The sequence below is a fragment of the Pogona vitticeps genome, chromosome 6 (assembly GCF_051106095.1).
Source record: "Pogona vitticeps strain Pit_001003342236 chromosome 6, PviZW2.1, whole genome shotgun sequence".
In the NCBI taxonomy this organism is placed as follows: Eukaryota; Metazoa; Chordata; class Lepidosauria; order Squamata; family Agamidae; genus Pogona; species Pogona vitticeps.
The window spans coordinates 109,631,167-109,646,591 of NC_135788.1; the positions used below are offsets into that span (position 1 = coordinate 109,631,167).

Sequence of the window (15,425 nt, forward strand, 5' to 3'; positions counted from 1 at the left end):
CTCTTTTCACCTTCTAGAAATCCCTCATGGTAAAATGGAGGGGTTTTCTAGACTCTGAGTTGGGTCAGGCTAAATTGGGTCACTTCCTGTGGTAAAGAAATGCGCTGTACCATTTCAAACTGATCTTTCAGTTCACATACGCTGCAGCTTTGGAGTGTGATACCACACATGAACGGTTGTGAACTACAACAACTCCCGTTCCCACCCAAAAAAAAAAGCAGCCCTTGCCACTGAATCAAAAAGGTACAAATGGAGTTTGGAAAAGGGCAGTCTTATTTAGTCAGGTAGTTGCTTAAAATTAGGGCAATTAGTACCATGCCATCAGTGGACCAAAGTGTGGGACGAAATTGCCATGTAGCTGGCCTCTGAATTATTATTTGCATCCTTCTAGATATAGCTTACTGTCTATAATGGAACTAAGCAGCTTCTCCAAAAGTCCCACTAACAGGCCTCTTCTTTTTCTAAATTAAGTTTGTTTTGTTATATTCCTTCTCCTAAAGTTTGGCTGATTTTTCTCCCTTTAAGGGTCAGATAAAACCATATTCTTCCAGCTGCTTTCAGCTGCAGACGGAAGAGCCCTACTTGTGTGTTAAAGTTCCAGCGAACTTTCATTACCTGCTGGTGTGCACGTTCATTGACAACTGTGATTTTAAGTAGCCTGTTTTATTTCGTTTTTGTTTTGTTTTTAACAGACGAAAAAGAAGAACCATGTATTATATGAATATTTAGATATACTGTACGTGTGTACTGATCTGAGACTGTTTGGGAGCTATCGGTGACTCTTTCTCTCATACATCAAAACAAAATAAGTTAAAAAATAAGCCATACACATGTCCATACCAGCAAACTCAGACCTGGGAGCATCAGCTGTTTGTCCCATTTCACCAGTGGATTGAAGGAGACTTAAGCATGGGTGGACTGGGAGGCATGTTGGTAAACCAAATAAAGTTGTGTGCAATTTGAAACTTGAATGTTAGTGTTCTGGATCTCCCTTTAGGACACTCTTCCCAACTAATAAAATGTGGGACAAGGCTCCACTCTCCCCAATTTACTATTCTTTATGGAGTAAATATCTGTATAGGAGAATAGAGATTTGTAGTGATGGGTGAACCACAGTGTGCTGGTGTGTGCAATGGTTGGTGTATTTAGTGTGCAAATCATTTGTGCGATGCTTCTAATTATGTGGTACAGAAATTGTCTTAGGCTAGAAAAATACAGTAGTAGTATGTGAATCAATCTACAGCAACTCCCAGAATGGGGGTAAACAGCATTCCCATGGTAACAAAGCTGATCGTTTCAAAATGCTTGAGCAGATGATAGGCTCTGGAAGGTCATTGTGGGTTATCAAATAGCATTTGGAAAGTATATCCAATACTCTTGACGGATGTCCCACCAGCAATCTGAGCCACGAAACCTGCCCATTAAGTCTCCTGCATGTGCTCATTGGAGAATTATAGTCAATCTGTTCTTTCTTTCTGCTTATTCTCACACTATGGCCAAAATCCTATTGCTTAGTGTAAATCACACTAGAATAGGCCCACTGAATCAATGAGAATTTGGTGAGTCAACTCTTCCGTAAATCCCCTTGATTCAAATGGTTCTATTCTGCTTTAGCATGGTAAATCTCAGTTAGAGTAGACCCATTTGAATCAATGGGATTTACGGATGTGTTGACTCACTAAATCATAATTTAGTGGTGCTACTTTAGTGTAATTTACCATTCTAAGCAATAGGATTTTGTCTTATATATACTTTGGGTTCAGGACTGAAAAGTCTGATAATTTTTCTCAGAAATCATTGTTTTGCTTTGAGTTATTGTTTACAGGTATTTTGTCTGGTCCTTTCTTTCTTTCTTTCTTTCTTTCTTTCTTTCTTTCTTTCTTTCTTTCTTTATTTATTTATTTATTTATTTATTTATTTATTTATTTATTTATTTATTAGATTTTTACCCCGCCCCTCTAGACAATGTCTACTTGGGGCGGCTTACATAGATAAAAGCACATCAATATAACATGTATAAAATCACAAAGAATACAATTATAACCTGATTCTAGCAGGGTGGAGAAAACTGCTTAATCCATTGAGGAGGAGAGGGCTGCTTAACCCATTCAAAATTACCCTGACTACATTTTTCACCTTAGAAGGATAAATTGGCTTCCTGTATAATTTCTTCCACAAGTAAGAAGGTGGTAGTGGTGAATTCTGAATGAGGTACAGGGAAGGAATGAGTTAAACAACCTGTTTCCTGCTTTCCATAAGGTAAAGGTAAAGTTCCCCTTGACATTTAGTCCAGTCGTGTCCAACTCTAGGGGCGGTACTCATCCCCGTTTCCAAGCCGTAGAGCCAGCATTTGTCCGTAGACAGTTTTCCATGGTCACGTATGGAACGCTGTTACCTCCCCACCGAGGTGGTACCTATTTATCTACTCACATTTACATGCTTTCGAACTGCTAGGTTGGCAGGAGGTGGGACAAGTGACGGAAGCTCAGTCCGTCACATGGATTCGATCTTACGACTGCTGGTCTTCTGACCTTGCAGCACAGATGCTTCTGCGGTTTAACCCGCAGTGCCACCATGTCCCTTACTCTGCTCTCCATAACAGCCTCCAAATCTGTTTTTTAATTTTAAAAATGTGAGTAAGAGAAAGAATTTCAGAGCTCCCTGTTCAATGGAATTTGGTTTCTACACATATGTGCACATGTGCATGCACAGATAGACATATACACCATATCTTGCTGCCTGTCCCTCTTCTTTAAATAAAATTGCACACAACTTTCTGGGTGCCAGTTTGACAATGCATTCCTGTGCATGTTATCTCAAAAGTATGTCCCATGATATTCAGTAGGTTTACTCCTAGAGAAGTGCGTATAGGCCTGTGGGCTTCCTTAATCAGATGAAATTATATGCTGTTTAAAGCAAAAGGGGAAAAAAGTTACAAATGAATACAAAAGTGAACTGAATCAGGTTTCATCCAGTAGGGGTTGTAAGCAAAACTCCACAATATCTGGGCTTATTTTGCACAGGCCCAAGAGCTGATGTTTAAGGGACAGATCCAGTTGTTATAAAGGTTCTCTCGAATTGCTGTGATTTTGTTTTTTGTTTTGTTTTTCAATAAACTGATGTTTGCAGTTACTTCCTGGTGGATTTTTCTTTCCACTGATGAGCAATGATGCTAAATACTGATAGCTCCAGAATGACTGATTAACCAGGAATGTGTTCTGCATATATATGCACAGCCGGTTCTACCATGATCTTAAGAGGTACAGAAATAACTGTACTAAGAATGTTCTCAGTCAGGTGAGGGCATTGCCCTAGTTCTGGGTACATACCATTAAAAGGTAGCAAACAGATAGTTTGTTTGTTAAAAAGGGAGACTTTGGCCAAATCCAGTATAAAGCCCAACTAGACGAGAGCTAAGAAAATGAATCCCACTTATTTCAGTTGATGTTCTGGTTGAGATTACCCCTCTAATCTTCAGTGTTACTCTGTCCTGCAAAGCATGATTGGGGCAAATCATGAAACTGTTTCCACACACACACACCCTTTTTTAATTTTAAGAAAAAGAGTAAATTTAGTGTGCTCTGCCATGACAGAACATATATCCAAGAATGATGCCCCATATGTGGCAACCTAATCGTGACATTTTGTGTATCATTAATCACTCTAAGGAGGAAACCAGGTCTACAGCTGCCTAGAATGGTCGAAATGACTAGATAGGCGGGGTATAAATACAATAAATAATAATAATAATAATACACTTTCAGCACATTCAAGGTTGTTGATTTTGCCCCCTAATATGTCTTATGGCCCCTTGTTCACACAGACAGAAGCATGAGTACTCACCAAGAAATCAGAAGAAAAGTGGGCTATGCACTTCTAGAACAATTAGTGTGTCTTTCTATAAAAATTATATATTTTCTTTAAAGATTAGTAGGGATTTTAGCATAGTCCAGTTAAATCATTGTTTTACCTCTAGTTGTCATTTAGATTGTGCACTAACCTATAAGAAACACTGCTGAAATACAAAGGAAAATGTCTCCACAAGGAACAATATTATTCAAAAGCTATTGGGAACCAGCTGGGGACCATAACCACAAACACTAAGAACTACAGCCTTGGCCCTATGCTATTGTGCAGGTGAATACGCCAGCCCTGTGTTGCATAGCCTCAGATCTCACACAAAGAACTGGGGTGGGACTTTCTACTTTAAATGAGGGTGTCCCAGGACCCTGGGCCCTTTTCCCTAGGAAGCTGGGCTGCTTGCATGGACATTTTTTGGGGGGGGGCTGGGCTTTCTTTTGGTCTCCCCCATCGCATGGCCTGGGGGAGGGGCCTAGGGGAGTGGGGCTTTCTACTTTAAATGAGGGTGCGCAAAACGGCGCATGAAATTCTCAAATTCTCTGATTCTATCTCTGACCCTAATATGGTAAATAGGAAAGCCAATTAGAATTGCATACATCTGGGAGGCAGGAAAGTTTTAAGGGTCGGATCATACTTCTGCACTATTAGAGAGCAGGCCGGGTAGGTGGGGCTCATCAGCCATGGAAGGCAGCCCATCTAGGAGAAGGAAAACTCTGATTTCAAACCTCCACTGCCCTGTGGCTATATCCACTCATGGAAACGGCTTCAGGAGTTAACCTAGAGCAAAATCCGGAGCGGGAGTCCTGAAGGCAGTTTGTGTCGTTCTGCCAACTCCTGTGACATTGCTGGAACCAGTTGTATTGGCTCTTGCCTTTCCATTGGACCACTTCAGCAACGTGGAAAGGGGGGATCTGCTGCTTGGGTAACTGCCTATCCTCCATATTAATTTACCCAGGCTTCATGCTCTAGAGAGGACACTCCTCGATACAGAGCACGTTACCATGGTCTCTCGAGATTGAAGGATGCCTATATATAGAGAGAGAGTGGGCTTGGCAGAACCAGTGCAAACCTAAGAAAATATCTACAGTATTTGCACCAAAATGGTCCTTTGCAAGTATAGAGAAGAACAGATAACTTCACACCTATGTCAGTGTACTCTATGCCCCTCAACATGTACTATATACAGAATTTGATGTTAGTTGCCCCAAATGCTTCTTATATTGCCTATCATTGGGTAAAAATGAAAGAAAGAAAGAAAGAAAGAAAGAAAGAAAGAAAGAAAGAAAGAAAGAAAGAAAGAAAGAAAGAAAGAAAGAAAGAAAGAAAGAAAGAGTATGTTCCTCATTCACTTGCCATTTATCAAGTGAACAGAAAAGATGCAGAGTAAACAAGAGTAAATGTTCTCAGACCTCTGAATGAATTAGTCATAGGAACATTAATTTAAGAATTTATTTGTTTAACAAATTACCACCTGTTACCAACATGGATTTTACATAAAACCAGTCTGTTAATATAGAGCAATACATCATCAATCATGAAATTTAATTGCCTTAATACACTGAATGATTCTACCAGGCAAAGAAAACAGTAAATTCATATTTTTAAATGTTCTAGTGAAATATGTGCCTTCACACCATATGGAAGACTAAAAGTATGAAACCCAGAGTACTTATTAACACAGATTCTTATATATTCTATGTGTATCCTTACAAATTTAATGACAATTCCATGTCCCATGAATTAGACTTTCCTAATAACACTCAATGTCTTTATGAGTGTAATATCTACACTACATGAGCCTAAAGCCAATTGTTATTGCCAAGGAGAATAGATTCATTAAATTCACAGGACTTGCATAAGGGTTAACTTTAAACAGCCCGTTCAGTCAATGTTTTATTCTCATTGGGACTAACAACATGGATTTGGCCTATGGTTATTAGTATGGATTGTTTTCATTTACTGTATCTGTGACATGTCAATAACGACATGGTTCATTTCAACTAATAGGTCATGGAGCCCTTCAACAGTTACTTAAGATTCATAAGATTTGAAAGCTGAGTTTCCTTTATCAAATTACAGTACTCAAGCCATTCTATCATAAAAAATAGAGTGTTGCCTCTATCTCATAGTAACCAGATTTTGCAAGGTCTTATTGTCCATTCAGCAGCTCAGAAAAACAACAACAGAACGCTGAACGATACCAGGAAGCAGAGCTGAATAAGCCATGTTTGAAGCCATCCTTGCATACCGGTAACTCAAAAATGTTGAAAAATAAATATTCTTAACATTTATTTGGGTATTTTATTTGACATGAGTGCCTTCCAGGGGCCTCATTCCCAAAATCTTCCTAAAGTTCCAGGTGCAAAAGGGAGGACCAAAGACCACACGAGGATTGTCCTATCTTCTTCCTGTGATTTGTGGCAGGGCAGACAGAAACTCGACCACTGCAGGTTCCTTCCATCATTGCAGCGCTACAAAGCTCAGATCTTTGCGTCATTTTAATTTCTGCCAGGTGCAATTATAGGTGCAGGCAGACTACATTGCATATTATATTTCTAAGATGGACCCATACAAATGTTACGTGTAAGCAGAGCATGTTTCATTGAAAAAAAGAATACTGAAAATGTATAGTTTGCAGCTCCTCCTTGCACACATGCGCAGCAATCAACAGGTGTTTGCGGTACTGCTCACCGTTGTCCTTGACAGGCAGCTGATGATGGAATACATTTTTGATTCTAGATATCTTTTAAAGAAAAAATATATCATGTATGATTCAGCAGAACCCACCAATACATTTATCCCTTACTAAGACCTGCTACTGGTCCTGTATTAAATATTGTTAATATCTGAAATTATCTTTTTCTTCAAATATGATTGGTTGTGCTAATATCTATCTCCACACCTCATTAACATTCAAGATTATCTCCCTGAGCCAACAATTTGCATATATCATCTCATTAGTATTCTCCGGCAACTAATCTCAGTTCAGGCTGTGCCTGGGGTCCTCCCCCCACCCGCTGATTCATTAATATTCAAGCTTACTTATAGCAGAGCTGTCAAATATAAGACTCCGGGAGGCTGATTAGGCCCCTTGGGGTCTCTGATATTTCCTGCGGCACCCTTACCACATTCTGCCTAATACACCCATCTATGAGGGTACAAATGGAAGCTCTTAGCTGAGTAAAGGGATTGTTGGCAATCCAGGATGTCAGTCTTTCATCCATTCCTTTCAAATTAAATTTAATGACTATTAAATAGTGAAGTGAGCACAGCATAGAGTGACATTTGCTGGAGTCTGCAGCCAAGGTTGGGGCTGCTTCTTCAGCTCCTAGTTTCATTTATTTTCTTCCTTGTGGCTTTTGCATATTCCAGTGCTGTTCTTTTTTTCTCTCTGCCATAAACCAAAGTACTGTTCCTTTAGTGTTCATACACAAAAAGCTGCACAGAAATGACTCACCAGGAAGTGCCCTAGTCTGTTGTGTGCTTCTAAGGTAGATATATTGGAGGTGCCTGGGACGCTTTCTCAGAAACCGGTGGTGGTGCTGAACCATTGGTGTATGGTGGGGAGTGTGACAAACCCAGACCTACTGGGATATGTCGCACAGTTACACTAAGCTGCCACCAACCATTCCCTATAAGAAGTCACACAGACCAGGGATGGATTTTTAAACAATAAAAAGAATAAGGTTTATTTTAAATACACACAGGGAAAAATAAACAATCAGGTGAATAGATAAAGTAACGTGGCTTATTCTCACTCATACATACACACAGTTTGGTTCACACAGAACCCTTAACTTGAAGCACAGACCCTGAACCTATCAGTTCTGGCTAACCAACAGACACCTGAACCTATCAGGTTGGTACTCTGACACACAGAAGTACCCTGTCTGACACACAGACTCCCACAACAGCTTCTTCTTCCCAGCTGCTGCTTCGTCACAACCCAGTGTCTCACAGTATCTCCTTCTCACCACACAGGCTCCACATATATATACAGTACAGCCCCTCCTCCTGATGTCCCGCCTTCCACTCCCCATAGGATGGAACTTTCCCTCCAAACCCATGACAGACAGGTAACATCAGTGCTGTATGTAACACCTCCCCTCTTTATAAGTTGTTTTGTAGGGGGAAAGCTAACGTGCTTTTCACCAAAAAACAACCTTGATAAAACACACAACAACAGTTATACATACCATATCATACTTACTTATCCTTACACTCTAAGTTAAACCATAGCAATTATGCATTTAAACATTTACCATATACATTACATCAATTTACCTTTATTCATACAAACCAAATTCAAAACCAGGTACATTTAACTTTTTGTCATCATTATATACACATAGTCCATGTTCTTTCGCCGTCTTCAATCTTCAGGTCTTCTTGATAAGGCGTCAGCAACACAGTTCACTGACCCTCTGACCACCTTCACTTCAAAGTCATAGTCCTGTAGGTTTAAAGCCCACCTCATAAGTTTGCTATTGTGGGTTTTCTTTGTCTTTAACCATTGCAATGGTGAATGGTCAGTACACAGAATAAAATGTCTTCCCCAGATGTAAGGCTTGGCCTTCTGGATCGCGTAGACTATGGCCAAACACTCCTTCTCCACGGTTGCCAAATGTCTCTCACCTTTTTGAAGTTTCCTACTCAGGTAGGACACTGGATGCTGGTCACCATTCTCATCCTCCTGGCACAGAACTGCTCCTACCCCGCTGTTAGACGCATCGGTGTAGATGATGAACTCCCGGTCGAAGTCTGGAGCCCGCAACACTGGATAGTTGATTAACGCCTCCTTCAACCTCTGGAACGCCGCCTCACAGTCGCTGGTCCACGGGATGCGGTCATCAGCCGTCTTCCTCGTCAGATCGGTCAGCGGAGCCGCAATCTCGCTAAACCTCGGGATGAACTTTCTGTAGTAACCCACCAACCCAAGAAATGATTTGACTTTTTTCTTGGTGTTGGGTCTAGGCCAATCACGAACAGCTTCTATTTTGGCCTCCAGGGGTTTTATCATTCCTCCCCCTACCATGTGACCCAAGTATTTTATTTCTGGGCTACCCAGCTGACACTTGCTGGCCTTTACTGTTAGCCCTGCTGCACTTAACCTCTGCAGCACTAACTCCAGGTGGATCAGGTGATCTTCCCAGGTATTACTGAAGATCCCTATGTCGTCAATGTAGGCCACTGTAAAGTCACTGAGCCCTGCCAAGGTCTGGTCCATCAGCCTTTGGAATGTGGCTGGTGCATTTCTGAGACCAAAGCTCAGGACTCGAAACTCATAGAGACCAAAAGGGCTGCAAAAGGCAGTCTTTTCTTGATCCCTGGGATCAATTCTTAATTGCCAATATCCCTTTACCAGGTCCAATGATGAGATGAACCGACAACCCCCTATGGTTTCAATCAGGTTGTCTAGCCTGGGCATTGGGTAGGCATCAGGAGTGGTTACACGGTTTAATTTCCTGTAATCGACACAAAACCTAATGCTCCCATCAGGCTTGTCCACAAGGACTATCGGAGAGGACCAAGGACTAGAAGAGGGGACGATTATGTTCTCCCTCAGCATCTCGTCCAGCTCCTTCCGCACCTTGTCCCTATAGGGTCCCGTTACTCGGTATGGGGATACTGCCTGCGGGGGTGCATCCCCTGTGTGGATCCGATGCATCACTCCCTTCACTATCCCCGGCTTGTTGGAAAACACCTGTTGATATTTACTAAGCAGCATTTTTAGTTCTTGCTGCTGGTCTTGGGTGAGTGCAGGACTGATCTTTACCTCCTCTGGGTTGTATTTTACTTCCCCTCTACCCTCCCAGAAGGGTAATTCAGCTTCCTCACTCTCAGCTGCTTTTATCGCAAATAAAACCCTCTGTTCCCCTCTGTAGTAGGGTTTTAGGGCATTCACATGAACCACCCTCCTTGCTTGGTTCTCCTCCTGCTCTATTAGGTAGTTCAGGTCTGACATCTTGGAAATGACCCTATATGGTCCTGCCCATTTGAGCTGCAGTTTATTCTCTCTGCAGGGCCTAAGCCAAAGCACTTCCTCCCCTGGGTCAAAGTGCCTCTCTCTAGCTTTGTGGTCATACCATGTTTTCTGTCTGACCTTCTGAGCTTGCAGGTTTTCTGCTGCCAGCTCTAGATTTCTCCTTAGGTCATTCATCAAGGTGTCTATGTATGTCACAACGTCTTGTGGGTCATCCTGGGTGATCTGCTCCCAATTTTGTTTGATCAAATCAAGGGGCCCTTTCACCCTTCTCCCAAATAACAGTTCAAACGGACTGAACCCGGTACTGGCTTGTGGCACTGATCGATAAGCAAACAAAAGGGATTGCAGCTTCTGGTCCCAATTGTTTGGATTCTCTGCCAAGTAAGCCCTAATCATGCGCATTAGAGTCCCATTGAACTTCTCAGTTAACCCATTACTTTCAGGATGATAGGCAGTAGTTTCCTTGTGCTTTATTCCACAGATTTGCCATAAGCGTTTCATGAGCTTTGATGTGAACGATGCGCCCAAATCTGTGATTATTTCTGCGGCAAATCCCATCCTGGACATATACCCCACCAAAGCATCGGCCACTGTGTTAGTTTCAATGTTAGTCAAGGGTATGGCTTCAGGATACCTTGTGGCATGGTCCACAATTGTTAGAATGAACCTGTTCCCCCTCTTTGTGGCCTTGGGCAAAGGTCCCACAATATCCACCCCTATGCATTTGAACGGAGTGTCAATCACAGGCAAAGGGCACAACTTTGCTTTGGTCCTGTCGCGGTTATTCCCCTGCCTTTGACACACATCACATTGTTTACAGAACTCTCTGATCTGCTTCCCTATGTCAGGCCAGTAGAAATTCTGTGTGATTCTCTGCTGTGTTTTGTTCACTCCTAAATGTGCAGCAAACATGTCAGAGTGCCCCCTTTGTAAGATCATGGGGCGATATTTTTCAGGTACCACCAGCTGACTTCTGATCCCATCTCCTCCTTTTGAGATATTCCTCAGGGTTTCTCTATATAAAATCCCCTTTTTCTCCAGAAATCTCACTGGGGTTTCAGGTGTTAGCTGGGCGTCAGTCACCTGTTCAAAACACTTTTGGAGAGTGGCGTCTGCCTTTTGCTCCTGTCCAAATCTGCTGTCTGTGGTTAAGGTTTCCACCACAGCTTCTGAACTCCCCTCTGCTTCCGTCTCTGGCTCATCATTACCCCCCTGAACTGTCCCTGTGGTGGCTTGTGAGCGTGTAATCACTAGCACCCGTTTCACATGTTCAGCCAGGTCATTTCCCACGAGCACGGCTGCTGGCAGAGTCGATGAAATCGCTAGCCGCCAATCTCCCCTCCAGCCTTGAAAGTTGACAGGTACCTCTGCTACTGGCAGAGAGATTACCTGCCCCTCAATCCCTGCCACCTTCATGCTCTCATTTGGGATTATAAACTCCCTAGGAATAATATCTGGATGGCACAGGGTTACCTGGGAACAAGTGTCCCGCAGCCCCCTATACTGACGGTCAAGTATTCCTACGTCCACCCCTGCTGTCTCAAACAACTGAGAATCTGTTTTCACCAGCAAGCAGCGTTTTACCTCCACAAGAGGACCATTTTCCTCAGCCTGATCAGCAGAGGTAGCTGTTCCAGACTGAGTAGTCATGGCAACCGGCTCCCTCAGTGACAATGAGCCTTGCTCTCTCTGGACACAGAACACAGCTTTTGGCTTGGTCCCACTAGAATTCTGAGGCACCATTCCTTTTAGCTGCTTTAATTTCTCACACTCTGAGATTAGATGGCCCTTTCCCTGACAGAAATAGCATTTTCTGGTGTATTTTGATTCTCTCTCATCTTGTTTTGGTTTTCCCTCCAAAATCTGAGGTCTTTGTTTCATGTCTGAGGGCTTCCCTTCACCATGGGCCCCTCCCCCTTGCTGGCTTTTCCCTGGTCCCTGAGAGTACTTGCTGTAGGTTTCTTTGGGTTTACCCACAGATTTCCCCTCACCCAAGGGCTTTCTTATTTGGGAAATAAAATCTGCGATCTCTGCGGCTGCTGCCACAGACCTCGGTTTCCTTTCCCTCACCTGGAATTTCAATTCCCCATGCAGGACTGAATAGAACTGTTCCAGCGCTATCAAATCTTTAAGCTGCTCATAGGTCTCTGTCCCTTCCTGCGATAGCCATTTCTCAAGCAGCCTCACCAATTGGGCCCCCACTTGGGTAAAAGTCTGCTCTGGCTTCTTGGTTAGGGACCTGAATTTTTGTCTCAGCTGCTCTGCATTTATCCCATGTCTTGCAAACACCAGTTTTTTAAATTCTGCAAAATCTCTCATCAGTTCCTCTGGCATCTCAGCATAAACCTCAGCCAGGCTACCACTGATTAAAGACCGCATGATGGTCATCTTCTCAGTCTCCCTCACTGAGAAGTCCACAAACGCTCTTTCCACTAAGGAAAAGAACACCTCAGGACAATCTCCCTTGTGGTACACAGGGAATTTCTTCAGGTCAGCTTTAGACAGTTGGCCTCCCTCAGAATCCCTATTATTATTATTGTTCTGATTCATCAGTTCCAATTTTTTTAATTCAAACGCCATTTTCTCTCTCTGCAATTCCAATTCAATTCTCTGTATTTCAAATTGCCGCTGTTTCTCCCTTTCCCTTTCTTCTCTTTCCCTTTCCTCCATTTCAAATTGCCTCATCCTCAGTTCATGCTGTTGGGCTATGAGCAATTTTCTAAGTTCTGGGTTCTGCTCTCCTGTGCTGTCACCCTGCACTGAGCCAAATTCATCCTCAGAACCTTGGTCAATCTGGGGGTCTTTCACTTCACTCATTTCGGCCATCTGGCTTCGAGTCAAGGGCATAATCCCCCCTCAGAACAGGCTGCTTTAAAAGTCAAGCCTCAAAATAAAACGACCACTTTTTTCCTTCTTGCCTCAGAACCAGCCTTCTCTAGGCTGCTGTTCTTCAGCACTAACTTGCAACAGTATCGAGTCAGAGCCTACCCCCCTCTGCTGGGCCTCTCAGCTGGCAAGCTAGCTCGCTGTTGCTACGCAGTTTTGCCTCAGCTTTTTTCCCGCCAAAACTAGGCTGCCTCAGAGCACCTTAATCTAAGTCTCCCCAGTTGGCACGTTCTTCTACTAGCGCACCTCCCCGTGAGGTACACCTAGAAGATTACCTACGCGCCTCAGACTGTCCCTGACTAGACCCCCCTTGCTCTGGGCACACTTGCCAAGGCTTTGCTGGACCACTGGACAACTGGACCAGTCGTATCCCACACGCTGGACACCAATCAATGTGACAAACCCAGACCTACTGGGATATGTCGCACAGTTACACTAAGCTGCCACCAACCATTCCCTATAAGAAGTCACACAGACCAGGGATGGATTTTTAAACAATAAAAAGAATAAGGTTTATTTTAAATACACACAGGGAAAAATAAACAATCAGGTGAATAGATAAAGTAACGTGGCTTATTCTCACTCATACATACACACAGTTTGGTTCACACAGAACCCTTAACTTGAAGCACAGACCCTGAACCTATCAGTTCTGGCTAACCAACAGACACCTGAACCTATCAGGTTGGTACTCTGACACACAGAAGTACCCTGTCTGACACACAGACTCCCACAACAGCTTCTTCTTCCCAGCTGCTGCTTCGTCACAACCCAGTGTCTCACAGTATCTCCTTCTCACCACACAGGCTCCACATATATATACAGTACAGCCCCTCCTCCTGATGTCCCGCCTTCCACTCCCCATAGGATGGAACTTTCCCTCCAAACCCATGACAGACAGGTAACATCAGTGCTGTATGTAACAGGGAGAAGCAATTAACATTAACCAAACTGATCCAGGATTATGTGAAGTGACAATTTTAACTTGCCTGAAACGTAGCTGGGAAAAGTAACTTTTTGAAATAACAACTGGCAGAGTACCCCAACTGGCATGGTCAGCATGACATACTAACTAAAGAATTCTGAGAGCTGTAATCCAAAAAGGTAAATATTTCCATCTCTGATTAGACCAAAGGCTGTTGTGTGGCTCAGAAATATGCTAATTAGAGTTGACTTTGAATTTAAGGGCACCTGTGGCCACGTGTCCCCCAGCAGGTCCAGTGGGGTTCAAGTGTTACCAGCAGACAGATGGTCCAATAATACTTTAAACTTCTGACAATATTCTCTGAGCAATGCCAGGTCCTGCTACTGCCATAATTACTCCCATTCTGTGGCTTAGTCAAGAGGCACTCTGGGATATATTTTAATGGAGAAATGAGAAGAACTACATGTTATTGTGAAGCTAGCGTGTACTTCCCTTTTTGTAAAAGCAAAAATGAGATTCTCTGTCTTGACTTAGTCTATAGTAGGGGAAGATACACCCTTTTTCTGCTTATGGTCCCAATCCAGATCACACGGTGACACCATCTGCTAATAAGTCTGAAGACAAAAAAAATTGCTTTTCTCACTTCAGAATGTTTCCTCTACCAATAACGTAACATTCCCAGTGTGTTGTAGTGGATAGAATGATAGACTATGACTCGGGAAGCTTGGCTTGAATTCCCGCTCAGCTGTAGAAATGAATTGGGGTGTAGAACTGGTAAATATACATAATCATCATCATCATGTGGTGTATGGCCACCCTTTTCAGGTTTTCATGGTAGAGAATATTCAGAAGTAGTTTACCATCCCTGGGACTGCACAACTTGCCCCAAGTCCCACAAGCTGGCTCTTCTCCTTGGGGGCACAGTGGGGAATCAAACTCTCAACCACTGAGCTATCTACCCAGCTAAAATAGGAATGATGTGCCTTCAAGTCAATTCTGATATATGGCAACCCTTTTCAGTGTTTTCTAGGTAGAGCGTACCCAGAAGCAGTTCACCATTCCCTTCTTCTGGGGGCATCCTGGAACTGTGGAGCCTGCCCAAAGCTACACAGGCTGGCACTTCTTGCAGGAGGTACAGTGAGGAATCAAACTCCCAACTTCTGCCTCTGCTGCCAGATAAACCACCCCTTAAATATCTCACATTGAAAGCCCAGTTAGGGTCATTATAACTGGGTTCTGGCTTGATTGCACATCCACCATTACAATGACAACATTATCTACTATAAATTGTCGCTTTATTAGTGTGGAACATATTGGGAACAATGATAAATGAAAAGTGGTATACAAATAATTGGAAAGAAAGAAAAGGAGGAGGAAATGGTCCTTGAGCTACCATTTTGGCTGGAAATACCAATTGCATTAGGTCCAGAAGCCAAAAAGGGAGAAAAAATGTATGTAATAGAAGACTAATGTATGCTCCACAGACAGCACTGTGATATTACCTTCTCCGTTACCATTTAGACATAAGGTTTGAATGTTTGTGTTCGTAAAGGCTTTTTTTAAGGTGGTATTTTAATATACCGGTATTTGTTATACTCAAGTTTAACCATTAGGCAAAGAGTGAGGTATTTACTACAGGTAGCAGATTTTGGATATCACAATGAAAAGACAGCTAATGGTTAATTATTTAATTTGTTCTGATTATATTATTACAATATTATTACTGTCAAGGATGAGATATTCTACCTTGATTACCAAAAATCTTGA

General features: G+C 42.7%; 1 protein-coding gene across 1 annotated transcript in view; it reads right to left on the minus strand.

Annotated features, from left to right (window-relative positions):
* Nucleotides 1-7,521: 7,521 nt before the first annotated feature.
* The window catches only part of TMEM238 (transmembrane protein 238), a 196,677-nt gene continuing 188,773 nt past the window's right edge, over nucleotides 7,522-15,425 (minus strand). Inside the window, exon 3 of the transcript XR_013537150.1 lies at nucleotides 7,522-7,962. The gene's annotated coding sequence lies outside the window, so the exon portion shown is untranslated. The remainder of the gene's footprint in view (nucleotides 7,963-15,425) is intronic.